The sequence below is a fragment of the Tursiops truncatus genome, chromosome 8 (assembly GCF_011762595.2).
Source record: "Tursiops truncatus isolate mTurTru1 chromosome 8, mTurTru1.mat.Y, whole genome shotgun sequence".
NCBI classification, from domain to species: Eukaryota; Metazoa; Chordata; class Mammalia; order Artiodactyla; family Delphinidae; genus Tursiops; species Tursiops truncatus.
This window is the reverse complement of record NC_047041.1, coordinates 94,768,951-94,786,438: the sequence shown is the minus strand read 5'-3', so window position 1 is coordinate 94,786,438 and position 17,488 is coordinate 94,768,951. Positions and strand designations below refer to the sequence as shown.

The 17,488-nt window shown below is 40.4% G+C and overlaps 1 protein-coding gene across 15 annotated transcripts in view; it reads left to right on the top strand.

The window, feature by feature from the left end:
- Nucleotides 1-17,488, top strand: part of AMBRA1 (autophagy and beclin 1 regulator 1) — a 177,809-nt gene that overhangs the window by 11,170 nt on the left and 149,151 nt on the right. For 9 of the 15 annotated variants that reach the window (XM_073808868.1, XM_073808866.1, XM_073808869.1 and 6 more), the window contains exon 2: nucleotides 6,816-7,256. The exons of 4 other annotated variants lie outside the window; for them this stretch is intronic. The gene's annotated coding sequence lies outside the window, so the exon portion shown is untranslated. The remainder of the gene's footprint in view (nucleotides 1-6,815; nucleotides 7,257-17,488) is intronic. 2 more of the 15 variants (XM_073808861.1, XM_073808860.1) reach the window with 2 other exon arrangements.

The window sequence follows — 17,488 nt, the reverse complement described above, 5'->3', positions numbered from 1 at the left end:
CAACATTAACTCATTCATCTGACACTTGCGGTCTGCATTATGGTAACTCATAAGGGATCTCAGGTCCATTATAAACATTGTGCTTTGAGATCCATGGGTCATTGACTGACGGGGAAACTATGGGAAACTAAGCTGGGAGAGGGTATTACCATTGGTACCTTTAATGAAGGGTTTGTTAGGTTTGTTTATTTTAGTTGAGCTGTGGGAGCATTTGCTTGTTTACTTCTTTGCTACTGAAGATAACCATCAAGTATATTTTATTGAGCTTTCTTGAATTGGCAACAACTGCTACCTCTGCAGGATAAAAGAGGGGGGAGCCAACTTTCCAATACTTAACCATCTGCTGGGAAGTTTATATTTGTTCGTCCACGTAATGTTAATAACAAAACCTATGAAGTGGATGGTGGTATCTCTGTTGTAAAGAACAAGAAAAAGTGTTCCCGCATGAGGGGTCTCAGGTCTGTTACCAGAATTGTGCTTTGAGGGTCTACTGGTCCTCATACAGATGGTGAGTGGCAAAGCTGAGATGGAAAAGGCAGCCTTCTGTATTAAGCTAGTGTGTTCTTTCGAGGTGCCTAAGGGATGGCCATGAGAGTAAGGAAGAGCTTTGGTTCTCCCATTCTGCTTAAACCAGAGCAGCTCATCTTTGATCTCTTTTATATTTTAGTGTTTTCACATAAGATTTCATTTGGAAAAAGGGTTTTGCTTCTATAAAAACAAAAAAAGGAAACAGAGCAGCTCAACTTTGATCTCTTTTATATTTTAGTGTTTTCACATAAGATTTCATTTGGAAAAAGGGTTTTGCTTCTATAAAAACAAAAAAAGGAAAGGAAGAAAACATGGAAGACCACTGTGGAATCATGAAAGAAATTAGTTAAGACAACCTGAAGATTGAAAAGATGGCTAATTACATAACTACCAATCAGGAAATCATGTCAGAGTTTGAAGTGACTTGATGTCACAGCCACATGTGCAGTGCAGTTATTCTGTTCCTAGGGAGCATAGGATAGTGGGAAAAGAGTGTGGACTCTGGAGTTTAAATTCTAGCCCAGCCCCTGGGTAGCTGTGGAATTTGGGGATTCTTCTTCAAACCTGGTGTGCACCAGTGTACAATACAACACCAATCTTTCAAGAGTTGTTGTAAGGATAAGAAATATCATGTAAATACTGTGAGTGCCTGGCTCATAGTCGTATCCCCCCCAATGCTAGCTATTGCTAAGATGATGATGATGTTGATGATGGCAATTTTTTAGTGTATTAACATTGCCTTCCCAAATGCCTGAAGCTGCCTTATCAAGGATAGGCAGTCCTTTACCTCTGTATATATGTATCTCATCATGCTTAGCATGTCTGTTTTTGATAAAGTTCATCTTTAAACTACACATGATTCATGAATGCATCTATCATTTATGAAATGAGAAAACTTGAACATCACTAAGTTTTTCACTGGACTTAAAAGAAAGAAACAGGAGTGGAAAGGAACTCCATACAATGAGTTGAGAGACCTGGGCTTTTGTCTGAGAGCTGCCCTTAGTGAGTCTTGTAACAATGGACAAGTGAATTTTTACCTTTTTAAGTCTCTATGTTCAAAATGATGTCTAAGTCACTTTTAACTCTGCACATCCATGATTTCACCAAAAAGGTTAATTTCTTTTCATTGCCAAAATTTCAAAAAATTACAGCATTAAGGAGCTTTCTGCTGATTTGAGCTGGCAGCTTCTGTTCATACTAATTGAGCATGTCTGGGGCAGTGTTTTGTATAGAAGGACATTGCAGACCTTTTGCCAGAGATCACGAAGAGAAATATGTGACTTGTAGAATATGAGTGGAATTGAAACTAAGAACAATTGTAAAGAAGCTAATGTCACTTGATTTCGGGAGGAGAGCTGGATTCTTCAAACCCACAGCACTTTGTACTTCCTTGAGGGTAACACTCGCCACATATCAACATGGCAGTTATAGTTACAGTATATTGCAGTTGCAGTTTGAAAGCTCTTTGAGGTTGGAGGCCTTTTCTGCGTTGTGTTTGGTTGTTTTTACCTCTCTTTCACTGTCACCTATGATAGGTCCTGGCACATAATATAGTCCCCCCAGACATGCTAAATGGAAAAAAAGGTTGAATCAAAGTCAGCAGACATTTAGAAAATGGATTCTGCCTAAATACGCTTATTACACTTATTGAATCTCTTCTGTTGACATGTGATATTATAGGAAAACCTGATAAAGTGGAAAAAGCACTTGTACCTTTGAATGCCAGCTTTACCACTTGCTGGCTGTTTGATCATGGGCAAGTAATTTCACATCATGCCAGGTTTTGGTCTGTAAAATGGTAGTGGGGTAGGAGGGCGCTCTAGAGATACAGTACATAAAACATTAAGTGCTTAATTGTGGTAGTTGCTTTTTTACAAATGGATGTCTTAAATGTTATCAACAATATATTTTGCACTTCTGCTTGAAGGAGGAATACATTTTCAGGGAAGTTTGTTTGCTATGGCTTCAGTATGTGGGAGAATTATCCCCCCTTGCAGTTTTCTGCTGAAAAGAAATCATTTAGCATTTCTTCTTCCATGGGCCCCCGGGATGGTTCCATGGAGGAGGCAGAGAGGGGGATGGGATCCTCGAAGAGCTGCTGAAGAACTTGCATTTTTGCAGATCTCTTTAGAATGCTATTTGTATATTGTGCTCTCACTGAATGCACCTGGCTCAGCTGTGGCACATTAGCACGGTAAACATTTGTCAGATTTGCCCCAGTCAGAAAATTTTCTATACCTGCCATCCTACTTGGCACTTAAATTTTTTTTTTTTTTTTAGCTCTCTATGATATAGTGATGATAGGTGAAGAAGATAGGCTGCAGGGTAATGTGTAGTATGTATGATCCCATTTTGATACAATAGACAAAAAGTATTAAATGCATGCCTGTTTGTATGAGCAGTGAGTTTGCATGGTTATCTCAAGAGGGAGGGAATGGAATGGGTAGGGAAAGAGATTGACCACAGACTACTGTTTTACTTGTTACAAGAGGCATGTGTTGCCTTCATTTCTGATTAAACTTTTTGTTTACAGGTTATTGTAGGTTTACGTGCAGTTGTAAGAAATAATAGTGAGATAGATCCTGTGTGTCCTTTACCCAGTTTCCCCCAATGGTAACATCTTACAGAACCATAGAATACTGTCACAACCTGGGTATTGCCATTGACACAGTCAAGATACAGAACATTTCCATCCCACAGGATCTCTCCTGATGCCATTTTATAGCCACTGCTGCTCCCCCCCGCACCAAATCATAATGATCTGATAGTGCAGTGGATAAAGTTGCAATAAAGTTTTTGTGCAGATGATCAAGGGAAGATACCCCCTGGGGAAGATGGCCCATCTCCCACTCCCCCGGCCCTATCTGTCCCTGGCAACCTGTTATTTCAAGAATGTTATGTGGGACTTCCCTGGTGGTGCAGCAGTTAAGAATCTGCCGGCCATTGCAGGGGACATGGGTTCGATCCCTTGTCCGGGAAGATCCCACATGCTGCGGAGCAGCTAAGCCCATGCGCCACAATGACTGAGCCTGCGCTCTAGAGCCCGGGAGCCACAACTACTGAGCCACGTGCCACAACTACTGAAGCCCACGTGCCTAGAGCCCGTGCTCTGCAACAAGAGAAGCCACCACAGTGAGAAGCCCACGCACTGCAATAGAGTAGTCCCCGCTCGCTGCAACAAGAGAAAGCCCACATGCAGCAACGAAGACCCAACGCAGCCAAAAATAAAATTAATTTTTTTAAAAAAGAATGTTATGTGAATAAAATCATATAGTGTGTAACTTTTTTTTTTTCTCTTAATTAGAGAAAATTTTTTTTTGCCTGCGCTGCTGGTTATGCGATCTTAGTTCCCCGACCAAGGATTGAACCCAGCCCAGGCAGTGAAAGTGCTGAGTGCTAAACACTGGACCGCCAGGGAATTCCCAGCATGTAACCTTTGGATTGGCCTTTTTCAATCAGTGTAATTCCCTGTAGAGTCATCTAAATTGCATGAATCAATAGTGCTCCTTTCTTTTCTTTCTTAATATTTATGTACTTATTTATTTATTTGGCTGTGTCGGTCTTTAGTTGCAGCATGCAGGATCTAGTTCCCTGACCAGGGATGGAACCTGGGCCCCCTGCATTGAGAGTGCAGAGTCTTAACCGCTGGAACACCAGAGAGGTCCCAGTGCCCCTTTCTTTTTAATTGCTGAGTAGTATTCCATGGTTTGGATATACTTCAGTTTGTTTAATCACTTGCCCATTGAAGAACATCTGAGTTTTTTCCCAGTTCTTGACTATTACTGATAGAGATGCTGTGGACATTTGTGTACCTTTTTTTGTGCAAACTTGCGTTCTCTGGGATAAATGATGTATGGTATATGTTGCTTTTTTCTTTTGGCTATGCTGTGCCACATGTGGGATCTTGGTTCCCCAATCAGGGATTGAGCCCGTGCCCCCTGCATTCGGAGCTTGGAGTCTTAACCACTGGACCGCCAGGGAAATTCCTGTACTGCTCCCCCCACCCCACTTTATTGATTGATTGATTGATTGGCTGTATTGGGTCTTAGTTGCGGCACGCGGGACCTTCGTTAAGACATGTGGGATCTTTTTGGTCATTGTGGCGCATGGGCTCTTCGTTGCAGCATGAGAGCTTCTCTCTAGTTGTGGAGTGCGGGTTTTCTCTCTCTAGTTGTAGCACATGGGCTCTGTAGTTGTGGCGTGCAGGCACCAGAGCGCGTGGGCTCTGTAGTTTGCAGCACGTGGGCTATCTCGTTGAGGTGTGCGAGCTCAGTAGTTTGGCGCGAGGGCTTAGTTGCCCTGCGGCCTGTGGGATCTTAGTTCCCCAACTGACTGGTGATCGAACCCGCGTCCCCTGCATTGCAGGACGAATTCTTTACCACTGAACCACCAGGGAAGTCCCTGTATTGCTTTTTTAAATTAAAAAAAAAAAAAGGAAAAAAATTAGAGGTAAAACAACTTATATGATTGCCTTTCAAAGTACATATTCAAACCCTACATTCTTGGTGTACATAACTTATTTATGTTGATTTCTGGTGTTTTGCTCTAGCAACAAGGCAATAATAATCACGCTGTAGTTTTCCTTGTTTCTTTCAACTGATGATCTGTGTATTTATTACACTCACAGCCTACCTGGAGGCAAGTAATGGTTAGTGCTGGTGTGGTTAACTCCTTTATAGATAGGGAGGTTGAGGCATGGGTATTGTGGAATTTGCCTAAGGTTACAGCACTGTGTTCTGACTCAGATTCATTCAGATTTATTCCTTCTCTTTCTGTCTCCTGAATTAACTCTTTGTAATTTTGACCTAGGTGTGAGGACACGAAAAGGATTTTTTTCGGTATCTGAGGTTTAGTGCTTGTTCTGTAGAAACAATATAGAGTAGTGGTTAGAGTATGCACTTTGGCATCTGATTTTTTCTTTTTTCTTAAGTCTTTATTGAATTTGTTACAATATTGCTTCTGTTTTATGTTTTGGTTTTTTGGCCCTGAGGCATGTGGGATCTTAACTCCCTGACCAGGGATCGAACCCACTCCCCCTGCATTGGAGGTCAAGTCTTAACCACTAGACTGCCAGGGAAGTCCCATCTGATTTGATTTTGAATCTCTCCTCCACATGGACAAATCATTTAACCTCTCTAAGCCTCAGTTTTGTGATTTGTAAATGGGGATAATGATAGTACTTATCTTCATAGTGTTGCTGTGAGAAGTAAATAAGATGTGTGGAAAAGTGCTTAGCACTGTCAGGTGTGTAGCACATATTCAGTGAATGTTCGATAAAAGTATTGCTTTAAATATATGTGTTATACTCTGCCACTGGGCTTGTCTTTATCAGTTGGTGGATGATTGGATAAATATTGGGATCTTACTGCCATGTACTTGTAAGGCTTTAAGATTGCTGTAACTTTTGAGATAAGAATACTTTCTTTTAATGCTATTTCAAATTTAGTTTTATATATACTTATTTAAAAATAGGAAGTGATAGGGCTTCCCTGGTGGCGCAGTGGTTGGGGGTCCGCCTGCCGATGCAGGGGACGCGGGTTTGTGCCCCGGTCTGGGAGGATCCCGTGTGCCGCAGAGCGGCTGGGCCCGTGAGCCATGGCCGCTGGGCCTGCGCGTCCGGAGCCTGTGCTCCACGGCGGGAGACAGCAGTGAGAGGCCCGCATACCGCAAAAAAAAAAAAAAAATAGGAAGTGATGTTGGATTATATTTATTATAGTATTAGTTTGTATGAAAATATTTTAAAGTTTCTCCTGAGTTATTCATATTTTCTCAGGCTCATAGTAATAGAAAACTAGAAAGTGATTCTGAACTGTTGATTTCCTTCCTTTAATCTGTCCCCCCCAAAAACATTACTTTTCATATTTTCTTCCTAACATTTATCAGTACTTGAAAGTGTCATCATTTTTTAAATTACATAAATAATCACATAAGCTCCTTGAGGGCAGGTATTTCTCATTTGCTGTAGTATCCTCAGTGCCTAGAATAGTGCTGAGTACATAGATACTCAGTAAACACTTGCTGGCTGTCTGTTATTGCTTTTGCATCTTTCCAGTCCCCCTTAAGTGTTTTTTATTTGGGAAGTAGGGAAAGTACCATCCAACTTCTAGTCAGAGCTTAAAATGAGTAGGTTCTTAAAATCCAGTGCCTTATTTTGATTGGCTGAGAAATGTGATTGGCAAGGTAGAAGGGCATCTGGACCTTTTAGCATAAGAGCTCTGCATTTAATAATTTGACTTCTCCTTTTCCTGAAGCCTTGAGGGAAATTTTTCCTTTCCCAATTCTAGTCAGCCAAGAACCTGACCTGGGCTGACTCTAACATTGGAGAGCACTGAACACAGTATCTGCTGAGCCAAGGACTGAGAGTCAAGCTCTGATACTATCTGAAGGAAAAGCCTGAATTCAAATCCTGCTTTGCCTACTGACTCATCTTGCAAACCTAGATGAATTTCTTAACCACTTCCAGGTTTAAATGTTCTTATTTGTCTGGTGAGTAATCTTACCTGTCTGGGCTTGTGAGGATACCTGGCTTAATGTTCTCAAAGCTTTTTACAGTACTGTTGCTGTGGCTCCAGGAGTTTCCAGGAACTACTGGGGGCAGTGTGGTACTCCAGGGAGGAGAGCTGGACTCTTTTTCCCAAAGACTACGCAGAAAACAGAAAGATGTGATCCTTCGTGATTTGAAATCGGCTCTACTTCAGCCTCCTAATGTTGTTGGTGGATGAAAGGTATGTTGTTGCCAAAGCCATTAGGCCTGTTTGCCTGAGGCAGCTGGGGTCAGTTCCCATTTCTGGGGTTAAGCTGTTTTTGTTTCTGTGAAATTTCTTCCATCAAAAGATACTCTTTTTTCTTTCTTTCTTTCTTTTTTGCTTGCTAGTAGGAAATCTCTTGCCATTTTTGTGCACTTAGCAGTAGCCTTCCTGGTCCTGATTCTGTTGACAGCTTGGGACTCAAAAATTGAGCTTCAATTTCTTTTTGGTTCAGTGGTTTCCTCTGTGTTCTTCCTTGAGTTTTCAGGGGTTCTCAGCTCACTGTTTTCCCCAGAAGAGTTTGCAGGTGAAGCTTCGTTTCTTTTCTCTTCATTCTTCTGAGGTAAGTGAGAGTAAGGAAGATTGTCAGTCTCAAATTTGGGTCTTACGGCTTTCTGTTTCTAGCTTTGATCATAGGAGCGTAAACTTTACTATGTTGCAGACATTAGGTTATATCATTGTGAGTTACTTTAGGAAGCCGTAGTCAGCAAAATCTATAGCAGAAAAGCTGGTGTTTTTTTCTCCCCTTCATTATAATAACAGTCACTAGAATTTTTTAGTTTTATATGTTCAAAGCATTTTGGAAAATTGTTAGCTTATTTGTGATATACCCTGTAGTGGTCTTCCTTACACAGAGTTTATATATAAAAAACGCCCTGGGGAGTGTATGAGAAAAAGATAGATATGAGAAAAAGAGGTTACATTGCTTGTTTATCTCTTGGTAAATTTGGGCTGACAACCTTTTACAGGTACTTGATTCACTATTGTCTCTTAGCCTAACTTTCTAGAGGCAGACCAGTTGTATTTTAGAGTATTTATAATTCTGAACATAAATGCTGTGCATGTCTACAGTACAGGTGCAGGTTCTATTAACATTTTATTTCTGGTCTTTGGCTGCTTATAAAGGGGCTGTGTATAATTTTGATTGTATAGGTCTTGATTCCATCCAATTATTTGCTTTTAGTTCGTTGGGTGATTAATTAGAGGTACTCTCTGATTCTGCTTCATAGCCACTGTAGTTTCCTTTGCACTTTCTCTTAGAGCTGCATGTGCCGGACTTCTTTGTGTGAAGTCCCATTTATTGTTTATTCTGATTACTGTTGGTTCCTAACTTGGCTTTTACTTAGAAAAGTTGTAATCCTGCCTTGAACTTTTTGCGACTCGTAAGATACTCCAAGGATATTATTCCTTTAAGGTAGAAAGAGAGGATGTTATTACTTTCAGTTTTTATATGTAGAGTGTGATTTGTTCAAGATTATATAACACCTCAGTGGTAGGAATCAGTCATTGAAGCTTCTTACCTATTAGTCTTATCTTTCCCCATTAAATCACATCACTTTTATATCCAGCACTCTCAAGCTCAGAAGATACAATATCCCATATTCCCAACCTTGCTCTCAGAAAATCCACTGCTTCTGTATTTTGTTCTAAATATGCTGTGTTTCAAATATGAGTATAAAGAAGCATTGTTATATGAGTATAAAAAGTACAAAAGACTCCTGTCATCTCTGTATATGTATTTTTTTAGGTTTAGCCCCCCCTCCCCCTTAGTAGTGGTAGGGATGGATTTGCCCTGTTCATATTCTGTTGCCTGGCCTTGTCTTGATTAATGACATGTACATAATGAAATGACTTGTTGAGATTAGTTAATGGTACAAAGTTTTCTCTTTTTGGAGATATTTGACTCGTAGAAATTGAATTTATGACCTCGAACCAACAGCACTACCTATAACTAACCACTTTTTTTTCACCTAGGTGTTGCTATTTATGAGAGTTTGGTGTTTGTTTTGGGCTTTCCTCACAGTTGGATATAAATACACACACATATTCATTCTCTTCTATGTTAGGCACTAAAGTAGGTACTGGACTAGGACAGACATGATTTTTGCCCTCACAGAGCTTATAGTCTAGTGAGGAAGATAGAGTCCTAACAAGGCATTACGTACACTGGGTATTAGGTAGTAGTGTTTTAGTTATCTGTTGCTGTACAGAAACCACCTCTGATGTGTGTTTTTTTTTTCCAAAACTGGCAAGCATTTCTCCAATTCTCAGCAGACACTGACCAGGTGTCCGACAAATTTAACTCAGTTCTGACGCTCTCTACCTGGATATAGCATCTGATCCCACAGGTTTAAGGGCTCAGTCCCAAAAAACTGCACCCCCTCAACTTTAGACGCTGATTGCAAGTCCAGGTTGTAACCTGTGCTTCTGATTGATGGGCTATAGGTGGTAGGTTCCCACAACCCCCTTTTTGGGTTGGACTAATTTGATAGAGTGGCTCACAGAACTCAAATATTTACTTATATTTACCAGTTTATTATAAAGGATTCAGATGAACAGCCAGATGAAGAAGTACATAGGGCAAGATCTGGAAGAGTCCCAAGCACAGGAGCCTCTGTCCCTGTGGAACTGGGGTGCATCACCCTCCTGGGCTGTGAATGTGTTCACCAGCCTGGAAACTCATCAGATCTTGTACAGTAGTATGTATGTATGTATGTATGTGTGTGTGTATGTATTTTTTATATCCATTTGTTTACTCATTTGGTTGCACTGGGTCTCAGTTGCGGGAGGTGGGCTCCTTAGTTGTGGCTCGCCAGCTCCTTAGTTGCGGCATGCGGGCTCCTTAGTCGTGGCATGCAAACTCTTAGTTGTGGCATGCATGTGGTATCTAGTTCCCCGAGCAGGGATTGAACCCGGGTCCCCTGCACTGGGAGCGAGGAGTCCCAACCACTGCGCTACCAGGGAAGTCCCTTCAATAGTTTTTATAGCGCTTAATCTGCAGGCCCATCTATCCCCTTTCCTGTCCCAGAGGTCAGTGGGTGAGACTGAAAGTTCCAATCTTCTAATCACTTGGTCTTTCTGGTGACCAGCCCCATCCTGAGGCTTTCTAGGGGTACCTCCCTAAGTCACCTGTTAGCATAAGTTTAAAAGAGACTCCTTATGAATGACAAAAGACTTCTATCACTCAAGAAATTTCAAGGGTTTTAGGAGCTCTGTGCCAAAAATGGGGACTAAGACCAAATATGTATTTCTTATTATAAATCACAGTATCACACCACCTCCATATTTGTGGCTTGAGACAATGATGTGTTTCTCACGATCCTGTGGGTTAGGAATTTGGGCAGGGTTTGTCTGGTTCGTTCTTCTGCCCTGTGTCGCATCAGTTGGGGTCACTCATTTGTCTGCTTTCAGCTGGTGGCTGGGCTGGGTTAGACAGGGCATCAGGGTTTCAACTCATTGGTCTGGCACCTTCAATGTGGCCTCTCCTAGTAGTGTCTTATCATCCAGGTCTCTCTATATGGTCTCTGTCTCCAGTGGGACATCCTGAATTTCCTTGCAGCCTGGTGGTTGGCTTCCAAGAGTGAAAGTGGATGCTGTCAGTCGTGGAACTGGCACATTATCGCTTCTGCCATATTCTGTGGTCAGAGCAAGTCACAGGGTCAGCCCAGATTCAGGGAGAGAAAAATATGTTCTTATCTCTTGATGGGCAGAGCAGCATGGGAGTAGGGTAGAAGGAATTGATGGAGACTGTCCTTGGAGAGAACCTATCACAGACAGGTAGACTAAGTTAGTTGTGGAGAATCCTAACTCTAGTAATGCACGGAGGTCACTAGCATATGTGCCTGCCATGTGGATGAGAAAGGGCTGGTATGAGGCTCTACATTGAAGACTCCCCTTTTTCTTTCCTCAGGTGTGTTGATGTCATATTTCATGTTTGACAAAGGGGTATGCACAGACATGACAGAGTATGTTCAGTTACATTCTTTGTTGACCGTGTTTTTTGAGATTTATGTTCTTTCCTGGTTGCCATACAAAAGTAAATTCCTGTGGCATCTATCTCTGTTTCCTAATAGGTAATTTTTTTATTTGGATGGAGTTGGTAGGTTTGTAGGGTAAACACATAGTAGCTGAATTTCATGATATAGTCTTATTTGGCACTTTATCAAATTCAGAGTATTTATGGTCAAAGGTTTTGAAGTCCCCTTTTCTCGCAAAAACTATGTAAATAAGTTGCTGTAAAGGAAGGAATGAGAATTTTTTTCATTTTTCCTCAGCATTTTTTTTTTCTGGCCGCACCGTGGGGCTTGTGGGATCTTAGATCCCCCACCAGGGATTGAACCCATGCCCTTGGCAGTGAAAGCGCAGGGTCCTAACCACTGGACTGCCAGGGAATTCCCCTCAGCATCATTCTTTAATTTCTTGACCTTTGAGGAAATGAACATTAAAAATAGAAAGCAAGCTGATATCCAGTTGATATGGTAAGACAGTGAAACATTGATTGAGGCCTAATACATGTGAGACTAGAACATGAAATAGGGGAGAGACCACATAGGAGAATTTATCTCAGGCATTAGGGAGTTTTCTGTTGTAATGAAGTATGTAGACTCTGGAGCCAGACTGCCTGGGTTTGGATTCTGAATCCAGCACCGACAGTGTGACTTGTTCTCTTAGGGCCTTATGTACCTGAGGATTGTAAATGAGTTACTTTATGTAAAGTGCTAAGAACAATGGGAATGAAAAGGATTATGAAAGTGTTAGTTATTATTATTTTAACCATTATCTCGAGATTTTATTATTTTTTTAAAGGTTACAGTGGTAAGATTTTTTTTTTTTTATATGAAATGGTTTGGAGACCTTTGCAGTGGACAGTCTCATTTTGCCTAGAAGAATTTGTCTTTAATTAGTCTGATTGTTTATAGGACTTTGTGGCCTTAAATATTTTTTTCTCATTAGATTCTGTAATTCTTCATTATAGAATGAAGGTATTATTTTGGTACAAGCACTGGAATTATATAGTAGCAAGCACTTTTCATTTGGTAAGTCTTTTAATCCCTGTGGTAATCCTATCATATACATACTGTCTTTTACAATGATGAAACTGGAGTACAGGGAGGTTAAGTAACTGTTCCAAGAAACCTTCATGTACCAAGAAACCTTCATGTACCAAGAAAATGACAGAGCTGGGATTCAATTGCCAGTCTGATTTCAGGACCCATATATCACTATACTATACTATCTCTTATTTAGAAATTATGGATGAAAAAATTAAACAAACATTACTTAAAGTTTCTCTATCTGGACTTAAACCACAATTAGCAGTTTGGTATATCCTAGGATATCCCTTAGTACTCTGCATACAGTAGATACACCACTCAGGTAATAGTTGAAGTTCTTATGCTTCCAGGTGTGTTTGCTTTCAGAGTTTGTTACCTGATAACAGTTCTAGATTTGTGATGCTTTGCCCCAAATTCCCTGCTCCCCTCCAAGTTCAGTCTACTCTAGGAGTCAGGCAAGAGCTATATAGAGGCAGGGATGGTTGCTGCTGTGGTGCTTACATTTTTGGACTTGGATCATATATGGTGTCATTTGAAGTGTCCTGAAATGCCCTGTAGAAAGTCCTATTAATGAAAACCGAGCTGCCAGTTGTAGAAAACCCTGTGTATTTCCACCCACATGGAGTTTCTAAAGAGTACTGGGCCACTTTTAGGCCTCTAATTAAAGGCCTGACATTTTGTAGTTAATTTTCCAGTTGTTGGGAGAACTCTACTTATGCAGGTGATCCTAGGTTTAGTATTTAAAGGTTTTTTTTTTTTTTCTTTTAAAGAGTTAACCCTCAGGACTTCCCTGGCGGTCTATCAGTTAAGACTCCATGCTTCTAGTACAGGGGGAGCGGGTTTGATCCCTGGTTGGGGAACTAAGATCCCGCATGCCACGTAGTGCGGCCAAACAAAGAAAAAGCAAAAACAACAAAAAAAGAGTTAACCTTGGGTTGAATCCTGTATGTTATTTTGGGATATATGTTGGTATTACATGGCTGATTCGACTCTTAGACTTTGCCTACATGGGCATAGTGAAGTGAAGAGAGATGCAGTTACTCAAATAAATGAGATCATTGGACTGCATTTTAACAGTGCTTCCAGGCCTAATAACTTTCTGATTCATACCCCTGGAATGCTATTGGTAGGGAGGATTTGGGGTGTGAATTATTAGCCAGGTTTTCCAGATATAGCTCTAAGTTGTTGGTTCTGTTTTTTAATTCACTTTTTATGTAGAGGTAGCCCAAATCTCATTTAATTATTTTTGCTACACAAATGAGTGCGGTACTTTCCCCGAGTACTTTTTATTTTGTTGTCTGGTAACAGCCTTTGAAATGTTTCTTAGGAATCTGCTACTCTTGGAAATCGTGGCATCTCAGGTCTCAGAGGTTTTAATTGGCCATATTGTTTGGTGAGGGAAACCGTGGTGAACCCCAAAGAGGATTCAATAATAATGACAACAATAACAGCAGTGGTCTTAATGCTCCACCACACTTTTCTTATTGGAGCCTCACAACAACTTGATGAGGCAGATATTGCAATTCCTATTTACAAAGGGGGCAGAAAAGTCTCAAAGAGGTTAAATAACTTGTCCAAAGTCATATTGCTTGAAGCTGGAGTGAAATTGCTAGCATAAGGTGATCAAATTGCAAGGGGAACCTGTAAGTCTGACTTTAGTTTCCACTGGGCTGTGCATAATCTCTAGGTGACTTTTATTAGTGCTCGTTAAATATAATTTTGTCCTAGAATTAAGCAGAGAAAACCTTCCAAGGTGGTTATCTTCCCATCTTTTTAGAGTGATCATCATATTATGGGGGGTGGTGGTTAGAAATGGGGTGGAATAACAAATAATATTTGTGTTATATACATATCCCAGTCGTGCCCTTTTGGTTGTACGTGCACGAGGCTTTTGGTGATTGAGGATTGATTCCGGGGGCCTGTGAAATGGTATCACAAAGACTCTTCTTGGCACCCTTTGTCCCGACCTGGTTTAAGGGACAGATTGGGAAACTTGTTTCTTCCTCCTTTTTAAAAAGAGAAATGAAAAACACACTTGACTGGCACTTCCTCCTCAGCAACAGGCCTGCCTGACTGCAGTTTGATTTAGCTCCTTTTGTTCTTTATGGAGAACAAAGTGAAATTTCTTCTCAGGTGGCTGTAAGGAGTGTATCAGGAGAAGGCCCCTTATCCTTTTAAAGAAACAGAGCAAATATTTTTTCTTCAGACAAAAGAGAGACTGTGCAGTTGTTTTAGTTCCTTTGACTTCTTGCCATCAGTCAGACTTTCTCTTGTTTGAACTGTTGGTGTGTTTAGGTCTCTGGGAATTGGTAGACAAGCTCTTCAGTAATCCTGAGCTTTAGTTTTTGAATTTTCTTGATAACTGGTATTTGTAGCAGCTCTTCCCTCGTCTTTCTGATTCCTGTAGGAACTTCAGACTGCATCACAGTTTTCTGAATCATCCAATGTTTGTGACCTATATTTTCTTCCTCTTGAGTTACACGATGTCAGAAGGTCAGACTTTTTTTTAGGAATTGGACTGCTGCTGTGTTCACCACATGTTACAAGATTATAAATGGTTTAAAAGTACTTTTAATGTTGCACTATATGGCAAGGAACCCTCAAAACTCATTTCTGCTGAAATTCTCTATATTAGGTAAAAGAATGATTGGCTCTAAAAAAATTATAAGCTCAGTTAAGGTTTAAGGTGAATGGATGGGAACTGTATTTCAGATTTGTGGCAGTTTCACTTCCAGACTTTTGGTCTTTAAACCATGAGTTATCAGGGTCACCAAGGAGATTATTTCTTTCCAGTTAGTTCATCCTTAGTTTATGCAGGAGGTTGGCCTGCACTGTGTTGACATATTCATTGTGTACATAGTATTTATATTGTAGCTACTGGGGGATGAGAGCTGTACTACAAGGATACAGGCTAGAGTGTTCCTCAATCAATCCTTAGGGAACTTTGTGCTGTATGCGACTAGGAACTTGGAATTATGTTTTTCTGTAGAATCTTTCTCGCTTTTTAAATTTTAACATTCAGGGAGAAAACTCATTTCAGCATAGGCGATAAGTATTTTTCCTTCTGTATTTGGATGCATCTAGTTGTGTACTTTTTAGATTGCAGCCTTTCGTGAAGTGTAAAGAGCTGATTATTGTTTGACTTTTTACAATAAGCATTTATTACTTCTTAAATTAAAAAAATGAAAAGAACACTGCCTTTTCTGTTGATTGTCACCTATAATTCTGCCACCCAAAGAGAACCATGGTTAAAACTTTTTATATTTCTCTTCTGTCATTGTTTTTTTTTATGATTTTAAAAATTTTATTTATTTATTTTTGGCTGCATTGGGTCTTCGTTGCTGCGCGTGGGCTTTCTCTAGTTGCGGTGAGTGGGGGCTACTCTTCGTTGCGGTGTGCGGGCTTCTCATTGCGGTGGCTTCTCTTGTTGTGGAGCATGGGCTCTAGGCGCACGGGCTTCCAGTAGTTGTGGCATGTGGGCTCAGTAGTTGTGGCTCACGGGCTCTAGAGCGCAGACTCAGTAGTTGTGACACATGGGCTTGGTTGCTCCGCAGCATGTTGGATCTTCCCAAACCAGGGCTTGAACCCATGTCCCTTGCATTGGCAGGTGGATTATTAATCGCTGTGCCACCAGGGAAGTGCCTCTATCATTATTCGTAAAGATTAAAAAAAAATAAAATTTGGATCATACTGTATATATAATTTTCTATTCTGCTTTTTTCACGTAACATGTATTTTTTCACATTATTAAATATTTTAAAAATAAATTTTGAATAGGTAATTTCAAAAATAAAAATGACATAAAACAAAAACACTGAGAAGTCTAGCTTCTGTCTTTGTCTCCATTTACCTTGTCCCTTCAGTTCCTAATAAGTGACCATTAATTTCTCCTCTTTTTCAAAAGTTAGCCTTACTATATATGTTGTTTTGCTCCTTGCTTTTTCCTCCTCTGAACAATGTATCTTGGAGATCTCTTGCTGTTAGTACCCATAGAATTTTCCTTACGGTAGATTAGTCATTTAGTCCCCTTTAGAGACTTGGGTTGTGCCCAATTTTTGCTATTACAAACAATAAGAAGTAGTAATTAAAGGGAAAAAAATTAAGCATTTACTCTGCTTCAGTTATTAAGGGAAAGTTCTTTCCAGAAGAATGCCAGCTAATAAATGTAGAAATAATGATGGAATTGGAAAATCAACGTATTCCAGCCCCCAAATGAAATAATTTAAAAAGGAATCATCAGTGACTGCTAAATGATTAAGCAAAAGGTTGAAGAGGAACAGCATATTCACATGGTGCCGAACGTTAGCCACAGATCAGTAGTTGTAAAGGGGGAAATATACCTTTATAAAGAGAGCTCTGGCTGTTACAGACTCAACCAAGTGATCATGTTTTGCCAGATGATCATGTAATTTACCAGGTCTCACTAAATGGAACAGTCTGAGAATATGATGTGCTGCATTATGAGATGAGGTACATAGGCAGCATCACCTGAGAAGCATTTTTGCCCAAGCCTCTTAACCTAAATCTAGTCAGTGTTTACAGGAAGTATTAGGGATAGAGATGCAAGTTAAATGGCACTGTGAGGAAATAATCAGACAAAACTAGGATGTAACTGTCAACTGCAAGTCAACAAGTCAACTCTCCTGGTCTTTTTAAAAAGCTTGTGTTGTAAACAACCAAACAAGCATAAACAGAACCAACCAAAATAAAACTTGGAGGCCATTCTAGAGTAAAAGAGACTAAAGAGACATAACATCCAAATTCGTTGCTTGAACCTTGATTGGGTTCTGGATTTTTTTTTTTTTTTTTTTTTTGCGGTACACGGGCCTCTCACCGTTGTGGCCTCTCCCGTTGTGGAGCACAGGCTCTGGACGCGCAGGCTCGGCGGCCATGGCTCACGGGCCCAGCCGCTCCACGGCATGTGGGATCTTCCCGGACCGGGGCACGAACCCGTGTCCCCTGCATCGGCAGGCGGACTCTCAACCACTGCGCCACCAGGGAAGCCCTGGATTTTTTTTTAAGACACTTTTTGGTGTATTTGGTGTATTAAAGGCACAAATGATAATGCGTGTGATAATGGTATTGTGGTTATGAAGTTACATGTCTTCATTCTTAGATGCACAGTGAGGTATATAGGATTAGAGTATCTCAATGCCTGCTGAAATGGTTCGCAGGAAAATTAAAACAACCCTTATATATCTCTATCCATAGAGATAAATGAGGCAAATTTGACAATATATTAGCAATTCTTGAGTCTAAGTGGTGAGTAGTTGGTATTTATTCTACTGTTTTCAACTTTTCTGTATATTTGAATTTTTTCAAAATATAGTTGAAGAAACAGTGTTGCAATGAATGAGGTTTATATACGTATTCTTT